Here is a 14,949-nt window from a genome sequence, read left to right as displayed (position 1 = left end):
GATAGTCAGAGAGAGGAGGCTTACGGCCAGCAGAGAAGCTGAGGTGGTAAGATGATTTGAATGACTACAGTTAAGGAAGTTGAAACACCCACAGCGTCCTCAGCCAGAAATTTAATATGGCTTTATTTCTCTTGATAGGTAAATTCTAAGGAATCGTAACAGTCCATATTCAACTGTGAAAACAAAAATGTACTCCAAAGTTAAGTGAAATTATCTATAGGTTATTAATAAACTAAAAACCTTAGGAATTAGAGTTCTCAATTGGATGGCTCTGGGGATTTGATGCATAAAGAGGCACTTGCACAAAAACTGAGAGCTTGACCTTAAAATAACATAAAAAATACCTTGGACACTATTTGAACACCCAAATAATAACTATTGGTGCTGGCATTATGACCAGCAGTAACATATATTGGTCTGATTCCAAAATTAGAGCTAATAATTATGTTTCATGAGGAAAATCTGGAGAGTACCTATCACCTATTATAAGATATTGATTAAAATATTTAAAGTTTTCCTTAGATTTAAAATGGATCTCTATTCAAAGGCCACCTATGAAAAAGCACTCTTTTTGAGAAGTGTGTAGCATTTGTTTTTAGTCTCCTTGTACTTGGTTTCCTGAGAACTGCAACGTTTTTTCAATTATGTGCTATCTGAAAAAGTTCTTATCATTTAATGTCTATGGAATAGTCCACTATTTCTGTATATAAGTTGTTACTACCATCATCCCGCTTCATAATAAAAATGATTATGACGGTGAGACAATTCATTGGGCCCTATTATATACCAGGTCCTTAATGTATACTAAGCATTCGTATATATTATCTCATTTAATCCACACAATTAATTCATTTATTCCTATTTTAAGAATGAGAGGACTACAGCTAAACAAGGTTTAAAAATTTGCCCAAGGTCACAGAATTAGGAAGTGGCAGTAATTAAACCAAAGTTCTTTAGTTGTTTTTTTTCCAGTTTGGAAATCTAATACATTCTAATAATATATGTTCTCTGCACAAAAAATTCTAAAATGTAGAAAAATTGAAAAGAATAAAAGGGTTTAGCCCTGAAAGATAACTGTTGCAGAATTTTCGTTGTATTTCCTTCCCATCTTTTTCTGTACCTTGTAAACAAGTGCCTGTTATCTTTAGTACCAAGCTCAGCTAACCCCTCTATGCTTCCTTCTGTGTGTATTCAAAATCTGCCCTTTTAGAGATTCCCTGGTCATCTTCTGTCCCCCATACCTACACTCTGGTTAGAAGTACACACAAAGAGAATTCCCTGGTGGTCCAGTGATTAGGACTCTGTGCTTCCACTGCAGGGGCCAGGGTTCGATCCCTGGTTGGGGACCTAAGATCCCACAAGTCATGCAGTGCAGCCAAAAAAAGAAAAAAGAAAAGATAAGAAATACACACAAACACACAAGGAGTTACACTTCCTTTTTCCTTCCTACCTCTCACATGGGTGTCATTCCCTCTGCCCTGTCTATCCCTTATCAAAAAACTGGCAAAAGAAAAAAGCAAAACCCAGACGACCGGACAAACAAAGAATATCTTCAGAACACACCAAAGTAGTATAATGAATCACTGGAAATGATGTCTCAGGTCTCAGAGTGTAGAGATAGATGTCATCAACCCGGGTCTCTGGGGAATGAACAGCAGGCAAGATGGACTCTTTAAATGTGCATCAACAGGGGAATGTATAAAGAAGCTGTGGTACATATATACAATGGAATATTACTCAGCCATAAAAAGGAACAAAATTGGGTCATTTGTAGAGATGTGGATGGACCTAAACACTGTCATACAGAGTGAAGTAAGTCAGAAAGAGAAAAACAAATATTGTATATTAACACATATATGTGGAATCTAGAAAAATGGTATAGATGACCTTATTTGCAAAGCAGAAATAGAGACACAGATGTAGAGAACAAATGTATGGATACCAAGGGGGAAGGGGGGGTGATGAATTGGGGAATTGGGATTGACATATATACACTATCGATACTATATATAAAATAGATAACTAATGAGAACCTACAGTATAGTTCAGGGAACTCTACTCACTGCTCTATGGTGACCTAAGTGGGAAGGAAATCCAGAAAAGATAGGATATATGAATACATACAGCTGAGTCACTTTGCTGTACAGTAGAAACTAACACAACATTGTAAAGCAACTATACTCCAATAAAAATTAATTTTTAAAAAAGTTTCTAAGGAAAACGTTTCAAAAGGAATCTAATGAAGTATGCTTTAATCTCTAATACACACACACACACACACACACACACACACCCCTTATAACTGTCTCCGTAATGACTGTATGCTTTTTTTTAAACTATAGTTAATTTACAACGTTATATTAGTTTTGGGTATGCAACATAGTGATTCACTATTCTTATAGATTACACTCTACTTAAAGTTATTATAAAATATTGGCTATATTCTCTATGCTATCTAATATATCCTTCTATCTTATTTATTTTACACATAGTAGATTGTACCTCGTAATCCCTTACTCCTATCTTGTCCCTCCTCCCATCCCTCGCCCCACTGGTAACCACTAGTTTGTTCCCTATATCAGTGAGTCTTTCTACTTTGTTATATTCATCTTTGTTTTGGTTTTTAGGTTTTACATATAAGTGAAAACATACACTGTTTGTCTTTCTCTGTCTGACTTATCTCACTAAGCATATTACCCTCCAGATCCATCCATGTTGTTGCAAAGGGCAAAATTTTATTCTTTTTTATAGCTGAGTATTATTATACTACAGTTTCTTTATCCTTTCATCTGTGGGTAGACACTTAGTTGCTTCCATAGCTTGGCTATTTTAAATAATGCTGCTATGAACATTGGGATGCATTTATCCTTTCAAATTAGTGTTTTTGGTTTTGTCACATATATACCCAGGAGTGGAATTGCGGGTCATATGGTAGCACTAGTTTTAGTTTTTTGAGGAACTTCTATACTGTTTTCCACAGTGGCTGCACCAATTCACATTCCCACCAACTGTGTCCAAGGGGTCCCTTTCCTCCCCATCCTCACCAACATTTGTTATTTGTGGTCTTTTTTATGACAGTCATTCTGACAAGTGTGAGGTGATATCTCATTGTGGTTTTTATTTACATTTCCTGAATACAATGTTGAGCGTCTTTTCATGTGCCTGTTGGGCACCTCTATGTCTTCCTTGGAAAAATGTCTATTCAGTTCTTCTGACCATTTTTTAATAGGGTTGTTTCTTTTTGTGATATTGAGTTGTATGAGCTGTTTTTATATTTTGGATATTACCCCCTTGTTGGTCATATCATTTGCAAATATTATCTCCCATTAAGTAGGCTGTTTTTTTTGTTTTGTTGATGGTTTCCTTTGCTGTGCAAAAACTTTTAAGTCTAACTGTGTCCCATTTGTTTATTTTTGCTTTTGTTTCATTTGCCTGAGGAGACAGAGCCAAAAAAATTATTGCTACAATTTATGTCAAAGCGTGTTCTGCCTACGTTTTCTTCTAGGAGTTTTATAGTTTCTGGTCTTATGTTTAGGTCTTTAATCCATTTTGAGTTTATTTTTCTATATGATGTGAGCAAATGTTCTAATTTCATTCTTTCACATGTAGTTGTCCAGTTTTCCCAGTGCCATTTATTGAAGAAACTGTCTTTTCTCCATTTTATATTCTGCCTCCTTTGTCATAGATTAATTGACCATATGTGCATGGGTTTATTTCTGGGCTTTCTATTCTGTTCCATTGATCTATGTGTCTGTTTTTGTGCCAGTACCATGCTATTTTGATGACTGTAGCTTTGCAGTATAGTCTGAGGTCAGGGAGCATGATACCTCCAGCATTGCTCTTTTTCCTAGTGACTGTATTCTTGAGTCAACATTTCTGAAACACAAATTTCAGAAAGTATAGTTTCTTGTGACTTCTTTGAAGGGAATTTTGGAAATAACTATAGGAGTGTAAAGTATACTTACTCTTTAATCAGCAGCAGTTTAATTTCTAGAAATTTATTCTTCAGACCTACTCAAATAAGTGCACAAAAAACATGTACAAGGATATTAGTAGAGCATTATTTGTAATTGAGAAAAATTAGAAAGCACTTACATACCCATCAGTGAGGGACTATGGTAGGTGCTGGGGACACAGAAGTGGTACCCACCCTGCTGGAGTTTCATTCCAGCAGATATATGACTTATCCTGAAGTATATGTCTTAGTTTGAAGCACACTCTGTGAATTTGCATTCTGGAACCTTTCCATTGCTACCTCAGATGGTACCACTGAGAGATCATAAAATTAGCTTTTCTTATACTGGCACAGCAGGAACCACTAAATGGAGGACCAGCTAAGCTGTGTCATTATTTGTTTTGTTTAAACTAATCCACCTTTAAATATTTTTTCTACTGGAACTCTTAATGTACGCTTTTCTCTCCCCAAAGTGTCAAGGAATTCACATTCCCTGTTTGCCTTCTAGATTTTCTTGCAGTGACATGGCAGCTGGGTATCCAAATCAGTTTTTAAAACACCAGAGCCACCACTGGTATCCTTCCAGAATTTCCATGAAATACAGAAATTGTGGAAACAGGAGAATAAGAGTGAAATTCCTTCATAGCCACTTTCCCCAAGCAGAGGTTCAGGGACAAGGATTATAGCGTGTGTGATAGCCTGAAGTCAAACATTTCAAAATGTGAGCAAAATATATATTTTGGAACAGAATTGAGCAACAAATATTGTAAATCTTTGAATGGGATTTGCAGCCAACCATTGTGTGTGTTTTCTAGAATCTATTTACCCTTTTTTGCTAATGCAACTCATTAGGAAAAGATGGGGATGGGACTTCCCTGGTGGTCCAGTGGTTAAGACTCCACGCTCCCAATGCAGGGGGCCCAGGTTCGATCCCTGGTCAGGGAACTAGGTCCCGCATGCATGCCGCAACTAAGAGCCCACATGCCACAACTAAAAGATCCAACATGCCACAACAAAGATCCCGCGTGCCACAACTAAGACCTAACACAGCCAAATAAATAAATAATTTTTTTTTTTTAAAAAGAAAAGATTGGGACTTCCCTGGTTGCGCAGTGGTTAAGAATCCGCCTGCCAATGCAGGGGATACGGGTTCAATCCCTGTTGCAGGAAGGTCCCATATGCTGTGGAGCAACTAAGCCCGTGTGCCACAACTACTGAGCCAGTGCCCTAGAGCCCGCAAGCCACAACTACTGAGCTCATGCGCCTAGTGTTCCACAAGAAGAGAAGCCACCACAATGAGAAGCCCACGCACCACAACAAAGAGTAGCCCCCCTCACCACAACTAGAGAAAGCCCGCACGCAACAACGAAGACCCAATGCAGCCATAAATCAATAAATAAATTTATAAAAAAAAAAAAAAAAGAAAAGATGGGGAAAATCAGGTCAAAATCAATGTCAAGACTGTATATTTACTTTTAATACAATTTTATTGATTTTATACAGTAACATATATGTAACTACCATAAGAATCATGCCAAAATTTTTAACAAAAGATATAGAGTATCCTTCCTTTAGATTAGGACATTAACTATATGCAAATTGGATTCCCAGGGTTTTGATTGGGCAAAGGGAAGCTTCAGCATAGCCAAATCCACTATGCTATCACAAATTCAGAATAGTGAAATAAGGTTGGAAGAGATCTTATAGGTTATCTGGTTGAATCATCAAATCAATACTCCCTACCAGTTAGTAAGTATGTATTTGTTAGGCACATACTATGTGCCAAGCCTGTAGTAGGTGATTCCTAGCCTATTCTGCAGAAAATCTCCAAAAGGAGGAACTCCCCACCTCCCCGAGCAGCCCGTTCCTTCTTGGGCAGCTCTATGCCAAGCCTGTAGTAGGTGATTTCTAGCCTATTCTGCAGAAAATCTCCAAAAGGAGGAACTCCCCACCTCCCCGAGCAGCCCGTTCCTTCTTGGGCAGCTCTAACGATTAACTCTGAGCTGCCAGCAATGTATCTTCTGAAACTGCCCTTACCATGTTTGTCACTGACCTCCCTATTGCAAGAAACAGTGCCCTGTTTTTAATTGCATATTGCTTGAAGTACCTGGAGCACTTGACACCAATGACCACATCTTTTTTTGAACTTCTGGTCTAATTTCATGTCTTCCCCCCAAATTAGATCAAGATCCCCTAGTTAGAAGCTGTTATTGCACCCTATTGCAGTTTTCCTACAGAACACTGATGAGAGTTTGTAAATGAATGTTTCAGAGCCTGGACCTCACTTCCAGACAGCCTAGATTCAAATCCTGCTCTAACATGCACTAGCTGTGTGACCTTGGGCAAGTTTTCACTATACATCTATAAAATTAAGTTAATATATTGATATCTACCTCACAGGCTGTAATGAGTATTAAATAAGTTAATATTTATAAAGTGCTTAAAACAATGTAACTGGCAAACAGTAACCACTATGTGTTTGTAAATTAAATAAATTTGATTAAAATCTGTGGTCTCTACTAAATTATAAATTCCATGAGGATAAGGTGGAATCATGTCTACTCTGCTTAACATTTTATGTCCACTGCCAAATTCTGTGTCTTTCACGTCAAAGTGCTTGTTGAATGAGTGAAAGAATAAGTTTACACATGAAGGAAGAATCAAACAATTCTGGTATAAGTTTTATCATCGCATATGCAGAGTGCACCCCCTCAAGTATCATCCCACATCTGGCCCATGATGGTTACTGGCAAACACCTATTCTAGACAATCTCTCTGGAGTGTACCCTCCTTGCTAGTACTCAATTGGTGACCCTTGGTCTCTTCTCCTGACTTTCATGTTTCTGATTCCAGAAGCTGAGCTTGAGAAATGCTCTGACCCCTTCAATCTCGGCAACCTGAAAAGATATCATTTTCTAGCACGCTGAATGGGCTTCCCCCTTAGCCTTCAGTTTTGCTCACTCCCTTAATTTTGGTGTTTCCTCGAAGCCCGAGGTCCATAGCTGGTGTGTGTTTAAGCTGACACTAAACCCAGGTGTCAGCTTATGATATATGATGTCATTTAAACTCTAGAAATATGCAGTTCTTGGATAGAAGGTAAAGAAATTTGGCAGTCTACTACTCAGAACATTTTATTCTCTTTATTTCTCTGAGGTAGGATCTTTCCATTTTGGCCAGATCGAAAGGTGTGGTTACTATTCAAGGTTTGCCTAGTATATGTTCTATAAAATCAGCTTTGCATTTGCAACGTTGCTCTGTTTTGTTCTTGTTGCTGGGTTCTCTGTCATCCTTTAAAGGAGCTGCTTTATAGCATTTAGATCCTGAAAAACACTGGGACCATGCCAGAAATTATTTGGCAAAAGGGAAGATTATGGGGGTAAAAAATCTGCACTGCTGTAAAACAGTGGCAAAGATCCTCATAGTTTTCAGGTTAAGAGGTAATAATAGGATGGAGGAGGAAAAGGATAACAGCAAATAGACTTTGGGTAAAAATCTTAGTTTCCTCATATAATATTTAGTCATTAGGTCGTGTATATGTGCCCACTGTAAAACACCTAGGCACAGAAACAAAACTTGAAAGCTACTACATGACAAATTCATGGGTGTCAAAAATGAGTTTGTCTCCATTCAGTCCTCCAGGCAGAACTATTAGTAGAACTTGGTTGAGGAGGTAGACCTGTTGACCTTTGAAAGTCAAGAGAATTAATACAACAGAACCATAGGATAACTAAGGTCAAAGTTCACAAAAAGGGCTCTTCAAGTCAGTCATTTCTCACCATCTCAATTTCTCCTCTGGTTAGTTCTCAAGAAATAAACTAAAAAGATGGTAGATAGATAGATAGATAGATAGATAGATTCTATTTGCCCAGAAACAAGTCCTTCTCTAAATCTAAGACCAGAAAATTGGTGGTAAAGTTAACTCCAAATGATTTTTTTAATCATTAAAATGTTCAAACCTTTCAAACACACACACACACATTTCAAGTTAACGTTTGAAAAATTTTTATAAATATTAATTTTGTTGTTAAAGATTTATCTGGTGATACTATTTGCTATATATCTAGTATTAGAGGAAAAGTTTAAAATTTTGTAGCAAAGAGACTCAACAACCTCAGTGGACTAAAAATAATGAAGTCTATTTTCCTCTCATTTAAGAGTCCCACAGGGTGAACAAGTGGGCTGCTCTGCCCCACAGAGTCATTTGGAGATCCAAGCTCTCTTCATCCCTCTAGCTTTTTTTACTCGCCTATCAGGACATCACACTTACCTGGTGTACTTCCTATCTTTCCTGCTGCTCTTTCTCAGTTTTGGGGGGTGGGACTAGTTGTCCATCATCAGCCATACCTCTGAAGGTATAGACTTCAGTCCTTGGACCATTCAACTTTTCTGTAGCACCCACTCTCTAGGTAATCTCGTCCAGTCTCATGGTATTAAATAACAACAATATTGGTGACTTCCAAATGAATACTTGTAGACTGGATCTCTCTTCTGAACTGCAAACCCATATTTTGCTGGTCACTGATCACCTCCGTTGGAGTCTAATAGACATCACAACCTTGATATCCAAAACTGAGTTGTGGATATTTCCCTCCAAACCCTCCTATGGTCTTCCCAATCTAACTTAACAGCAACACTATTTTTCAAAAGTCTTGGCGTTAACCTTATCTCCTTTGTTTTTTAATCTCTCCCATGCTCCATTTCCAGTCCCTCAGCAAACCTCCTTGGATCTCCCTTCAACATACATTCAGAATGCAACAGCTCCTCCTCCCATTGCCTTGTCTACACCACTATTTGGTCACATTTAATTTCCTATAATTGCCTAATATCCAGTCAAGATTTCAAGTCTCCCTTCCCTGCTTTATTTTTCTCCTTAACATTTATTTCTAACAAACAATGCATGATATTTACTTATTTTTTTATTGTCCATTTGAGCTCAAAGGGAGCAGGGACTTTGATCTCTTTTGTTCACTGACGTATCCCCAGAATTTAGAATGCTGCCTGCCTAGAGTAGACTTTCAGCAAATATAAGCTGCAAGGATGAATGACTCTTGCTTCTCCTCCATAGTCTAGGGTGTTTTACTTACCTACATGATTGAGACCTGGTCCCAGGATGGTTCAAGTTTGACTCCTGGAGATGGGAAAGAGCACAGAGGAGTTTACATATAGTGTTTCACAGTCTGAACCAGGAAATGGCACACATCACTTCCATTTTTATTCTATTAGGGAGACCTTAGATTCATGGCCATAACTAGCTGTCAGGGGGGTTGAAAATAGCACTCCTAGCCTGTAAGCCATGGCTCACCTGCAACTCTATAATTTAAAAAGGTGGAACAGAATCTAGTAGGCAGCTGGCAGTCTTCACCTTACCTGCTACTTACACAGCTCATTTTATCCAGAATGACAGTTCAGTCAAACCGCTTTGGAGTTCCGGAAGTAAATTATAGACTGAAGGTAGACCAAGCTGTTCAGTGGTGTGCAAATCAAGAGTACTTTATAAGCCATTGATCACAAGTTTGTTCATTAAAGCATAGCTGAGGCAAATCCCATTGGAAAGGCTCAGCCAAGCCTCAGGTGGTCTTACTGTTTTATGTGTAAACTGCCTGGAACACGTGGACCATATTTTGAGACTTTTCTTATTTTATTGCTTAGGGCAACTTACAAAAGTTGTGCAGAAATAATATTGAGAACTAAGGGTAAAAAGAAGTGTGGGTGAAAACACCTGAAAGAATATAATGAAAGAAACTTGTTATTGAGTTTTCTGTTCTTATCACCTCAGTTACTAGAACTCCTGAAATAAAACAATGGACTAATTTTCCTCCTTCTAAGGGATTCTAGCAACCTATGAAATGACCTCCAGAGAATTGGATGATGTAGAAGCGCTGGGTGTGGAAAATCTACAATCCGAAGTCCAAGCATAGATCTTTGTAGGAAACATAACCTCAGGTGTTGGAATTAATCAGTAGGCTAAAAATTACTTTGTTGTGCTTTACCTAAAATTTTTAAAAAAATCTTAAATCCTTTCAAATCTTGCAAATTAATTGAAGTTAACTCCCATAGTTAGCAGATAGAGTTTATGTTTTTATGCATCAGGATATAAACATAACACCAAAAAGCATTTGTTAATAAGGCCTATTCTTTAAGCAAATAAAATATATTAAGTACCTGAAAATAACCGTGGCTCATATCAAAAAGATGTATTATTGCCTTATTGAAAATTTCTGGTATTTTAGGCAATGAGTTTGTTCCTCTGCCAAGGAATCCGAAGAAACAGTTTCAAATGACCATCCTTTTTTCCATTTTTCCCACTGTCCCATGAAGAGTGTTCAGATAAAGGCAGCTGGTGGGAGCAAGGCAGGGAGATGAGGCCTCTCAACTGTACACGTAAAACTAGTATCTCAATTGCTGTAACTCCAAAATAGCTCAGGATCTAGATGTTCTCTCCTCTTTTTAAAATAACTAACAGAATTTTGGATTTCATCTGACTTATAATTTATTGACATATGTGAAACATATAGGATATGCAGAGTTAATTTTTAGTTACTATTTCAGGAGTTTCTTTTCTTGATTATAGCTGTATCAGAAACCTCTCAGTTTATTGAAGTTATGCACCTTGTGCTCTCAGCATTTACTTGTTTTTATTTTATTTTATTTATTTTATTGAAGTACAATATTATATAAGTTACAGGTATACAATACAGTGATTCACAATTTTAAAGTTTATACTTCATTTATAGTTACTATAAAATATTGGCTACATTCCCTGTGTTGTACAGTATACCCTTGTAGCTTATTTTACTGACTGATTGATTGATTGCAGATCTGACCAACTTTATTTTACTTAGTGAGTAAATAACATACATATAGCAAAGTGCATAAAGTGCACTAATCTTAAGCATTATAGTTTGAATTCTTACGTATGTACACATCTGAATAACCACCATTAAGATAAAACTGCAGAATATTTCCTGCCCTCCATAAGATTCTCTCATGCACTTTTCACTCTTTTCCCTGAAGGGTTGATCACTGTTCTGACTTCTAAAAACATCTTCTGGTTTTGCTTGTTCTTAAACTGTATATAAATGGAATCACATACTAGAACTCTTTTGTGCCTGGCTTCTTTCACGCAATAGAGTATCTGTGAGATTTCTCCGTCTTGTGTTGGAGCCATCTTGTTTTAAAGTGATGGGTAGTATTCCATTATGTAAATTATCACAGTTTATTTATCTGTTTGTGTGCTGAACACTTGCATTGTTTCATCTTCTGGATATTATGAATAAAACAGCTATGAATATAATGTACAAATGAGAGGGTATATGCATTTATTTCTTTGGGGGATAAAAAGTGGAACTACTGTATCATGAAGCATGACTCTAGTAGAAACTAATAAATGGTTTTCCAAAGAGATTGTATCATTTTGCAACTCCCACCACCTTGCAGCTTATTTTATACCTGTTAGTTTTTAACCTCTTACTCCCCTATTCTTACTTTGCCCCCTCTTCCCTCTCCCCACTAGTAACCACTAGTTTGTTCTCTATTCCTGTGAGTCTGCTTCTTTTTTGTTCTGTTCACTAGTTTGTTGTATTTTTTATTTTTAAATACATTTATTTATTTTATTTATTTATTTTTGGCTGCGTTGGGTCTTCGTTGCTGCGCGCAGGTTTTCTCTAGTTGCGGCGAACAGGGGCTACTCTTCGTTGTGGTGCGCAGGCTTCTCATTGCAGTGGCTTCTCTTGTTGCAGAGCACAGGCTCTAGGAGAGCAGGCTTCAGTAGTTGTGGCATGGGGTCTTGGTAGTTGTGGCTCACGGGCTCAATAGTTGTGGCACACGGGCCTCAGTAGTTGCAGCACGTGGGCTTAGTAGTTGCAGCACGTGGGCGCTAGAGTGCTTGGGCTTCAGCAGTTGCAGTGCATGGGCTCTAGGGCGTGCGGGCTTCAGTAGTTGTGGTGCGTGGGCTCGGTAGTTGTGGCTTGCGGACACCAGAGCACAGGCTCAGTAGTTGTGGCGCACGGGCTTAGTTGCTCCGTGGCATGTGGGATCTTCCTGGACCAGTGCTCGAACCTGTGTCCCCTGCATTGGCAGGCAGATTCTTAACCACTGTGCCACCAGGGAAGCCCAGTTGTGATCTTTCTGATGATAGCCATTCTGAGAGGTGTGAGGTGACATCTTATTGTGGTTTTGATTTACATTTCCCTAATGATTAGCAATGTAATTAGCCATCTGTGTGTCTTCCTTGGAAAAATGTGTATTCAGGTCTTCTGCCCACTTTTTAATTGGATTGTTTCTTTTTTTGTTATTGAGTTATATGAGCTGTTTATATATTTTGTATATTAAACTCTTATTGGTCATATCATTTGCAAATATTATCTCCCATGCAGTAGGTTGTCTTTTCATTTTGCTGATGGTTTTCTTTGCTGTACAAAAGTTTTTAAGTTTAATTAGGTCCCATTTGTTTATTTTTGCTTTTGTTTCCTTTGGGGAGACACATTTATGTCAAATGACTTATGTCAAAGAGTGTCCTGCCTATGTTTTCTTCTAGGAGTTTTATGTTTTCTGGTCTTACATTTAGGTATTTAATCCATTTTGAGTTTCTCTGTGTATACAGTATTAGAGAATATTCCAATTTCATTCTTTTACATGTAGCTGTCAGTTTTCTCAGTGCCACTTATTGAAGAAACGGTCTTTTTTCCATTGTATCGTATATTCTCATACCCTTTGTGGTAGATTAATCAGCCATAAGTGCATGGATTTACTTCTGGGCTCTCAATTCTGTTTCATTGATCTATATGTCTGTTTTTGTGCCAGTACCATACTGTTTTTTTTTAAGATTTATTTATTTTGTATTTGTTTTTTTATTTTTTATTTTTTTATTTTTTGGCTGCCTCGGGTCTTAGTTGCAGCATGTGGGATCTTTGTTGAGGCATGCGGGATCTTTCACTGCGGCACACAGGCTCTTCATTGTGGTGTGCAGGTTTCTCTCTAGTTGTGGAGTGAGGGTTTTCTCTTCTCTAGCTGTGGCGCATGGGTTCCAGGGTGTGTGGGCTCTGTAATTTGCAGCCCGCAGTCTCTCTAGTTGAGGCACATGAGCTCAGTAGTAGTAGTTGTGACGTGTGGGCTTAGTTGCCCTGCAGCATGTAGGATCTTAGTTCCTTAACCAGGGATTGAACCTGTGTCCCCTGCATTGTAAGGTGGATTCCACTGGACCACCAGGGAAGTCCCCATACTGTTTTGATTACTGTCACTTTGTAGTATAGTCTGAATACAGGGAGTCTGATTCTTCCAGCTCTGTTCCTCTTAAGATTGTTTTGGCTATTTGGGGTCTTTTGTGTTTCCATACAGATTTTTAAATTATTTGCTATAGTTCTGTGAAAAATACCATTGGTATTTTGAAAGAAATTGCATTGAATCTATAGACTGTGTTGGGTATATGGTCATTTTGACAATACTGATTCTTCCAATTCAAGGACATGGTATATCTGTCCATCTATTTATGTGGTCTTCAATTTCTTTCATTAGCATCTTATAGTTTTTGGAGTACAGGTCTTTTGCCTCTTTAGGTAGGTTTATTCCTAGGTATTTTATTCTTTTAGATGTGATGATAAATGGGACTGTTTCCTTAAGTTCTCTTTCTGATGGTTCGTTGTTAGTGTATAGAAATGCAACAGATTTCTGTGTATTAATTTTGTATCCAGCAACTTTACTGAATTTATTGATGAGCTCTAGTAGCTTTCTGGTGGCATCTTTAGGATTTTCTATGTGTAGTATCATGTCATCTGCAACACTAACAGTTCTTTTCTTGATTATAGCTATATCAGAAACTTCCAGTTTATTGAAGAAGTTATGTACTTTGTGTTCTCAGCAATTTTTTTTATTTTTAAAGACTTCACAACTTGTTGGGAGATTATAAAGAATCTTTATATAAAGTGTGAGATATTAGAATAGAGAAATTACATAACATTTTCTTTCTTTCTTTCTTTCTTTCTTTCTTTCTTTCTTTCTTTCTTTTCTTTCTTTCCTTCTCTCTCTCTCTCTCTCTCTCTCTCTCTTTCTTTCTTTCTTGTTTTTTACCATGCTGCATGGCTTGCAGAATCTTACTTCCCCAACCAGGGATCGAACCCGGGCTCTTGCAGTGAAAGCACTGAGTCCTAACTGCTGGACTGCCAGGGTATTCCCAACATTTTCTATTTTAATAATACTCTAATGTACTTTAACTATAACACCAAAAAAAGCATCAACACAAGCCATAAAATCAGAAGAACTCTGTATACAATTCTAAATAAAACAGTGATTAGCATGGTCAAACCCTTTCCTTCTTTATTAGCCTTCTCAAATGTTAATTAATAAATCTTAGGAGCAACGCTTTTAGGGATCATTCTTTAAATATTAGCATGTTACCTAAATGCGTCCCTAAGTTTCTTGAAAACTAAGTAACTGCAAAGAAAAATTAATTTTGAAACAATTAAAATATGGTACAAAGCATTTGGAATCATCTGGGCTCTGAATGAGAATCAGAATTTTACCCTCTCACCTTCATGCCATTTTCACAGCTGAGAAGTGCTCATTTTCCTTGTACTCTAGCATGGAATCATCTGGATTTTTTTTTTTTTTCTTTTTGCGGTATGCGGGCCTCTCACTGTTGTGGTCTCTCCCGTTGTGGAGCACAGGTTCCGGACGCGCAGACTCGGTGGCCATGGCTCACAGGCCCAGCCGCTCTGCGGCATGTGGGATCTTCCCGGACTGGGGCACGAACCCGTGTCCCCTGCATCGGCAGGCGGACTCTCAACCACTGCGCCACCCGGGAAGCCCCATCTGGATTTTTAAAATGGGAATCAGTGGGCAATGGAGAATCAGTAACAGTAATGATGAAGTATTTATGGAAGACTGAGTCTCTTCTCATCCTGTTTATATCACATTTTATGGTTAGACTGTTTAGTTCAGCTGGCTATATCCAGTCTCATGGTCCAAGATTAGCTAGGGGATAAGAATGGTCAGGCTGT

The 14,949-nt window shown here is 37.9% G+C and overlaps 1 non-coding gene and 1 pseudogene across 1 annotated transcript; one reads left to right on the top strand and one right to left on the bottom strand.

Moving 5' to 3' along the window:
• Positions 1 to 14,949, bottom strand: part of LOC115801936 (protein preY, mitochondrial pseudogene) — a 65,996-nt pseudogene that overhangs the window by 7,275 nt on the left and 43,772 nt on the right.
• On the top strand, positions 4,828 to 4,900 carry TRNAW-CCA (transfer RNA tryptophan (anticodon CCA)). The gene has a single exon. It is a non-coding gene; the product is annotated as a tRNA-Trp (tRNA).

This window comes from Delphinapterus leucas, chromosome 5, assembly GCF_059928025.1.
Source record: "Delphinapterus leucas isolate spDelLeu-1000000601 "Yukka" chromosome 5, BTC_Dleu_Yukka2, whole genome shotgun sequence".
Classification (NCBI taxonomy): Eukaryota; Metazoa; Chordata; class Mammalia; order Artiodactyla; family Monodontidae; genus Delphinapterus; species Delphinapterus leucas.
Note: the sequence above shows the minus strand (reverse complement) of the source record. Positions and strands in the feature narration are given on the sequence as shown.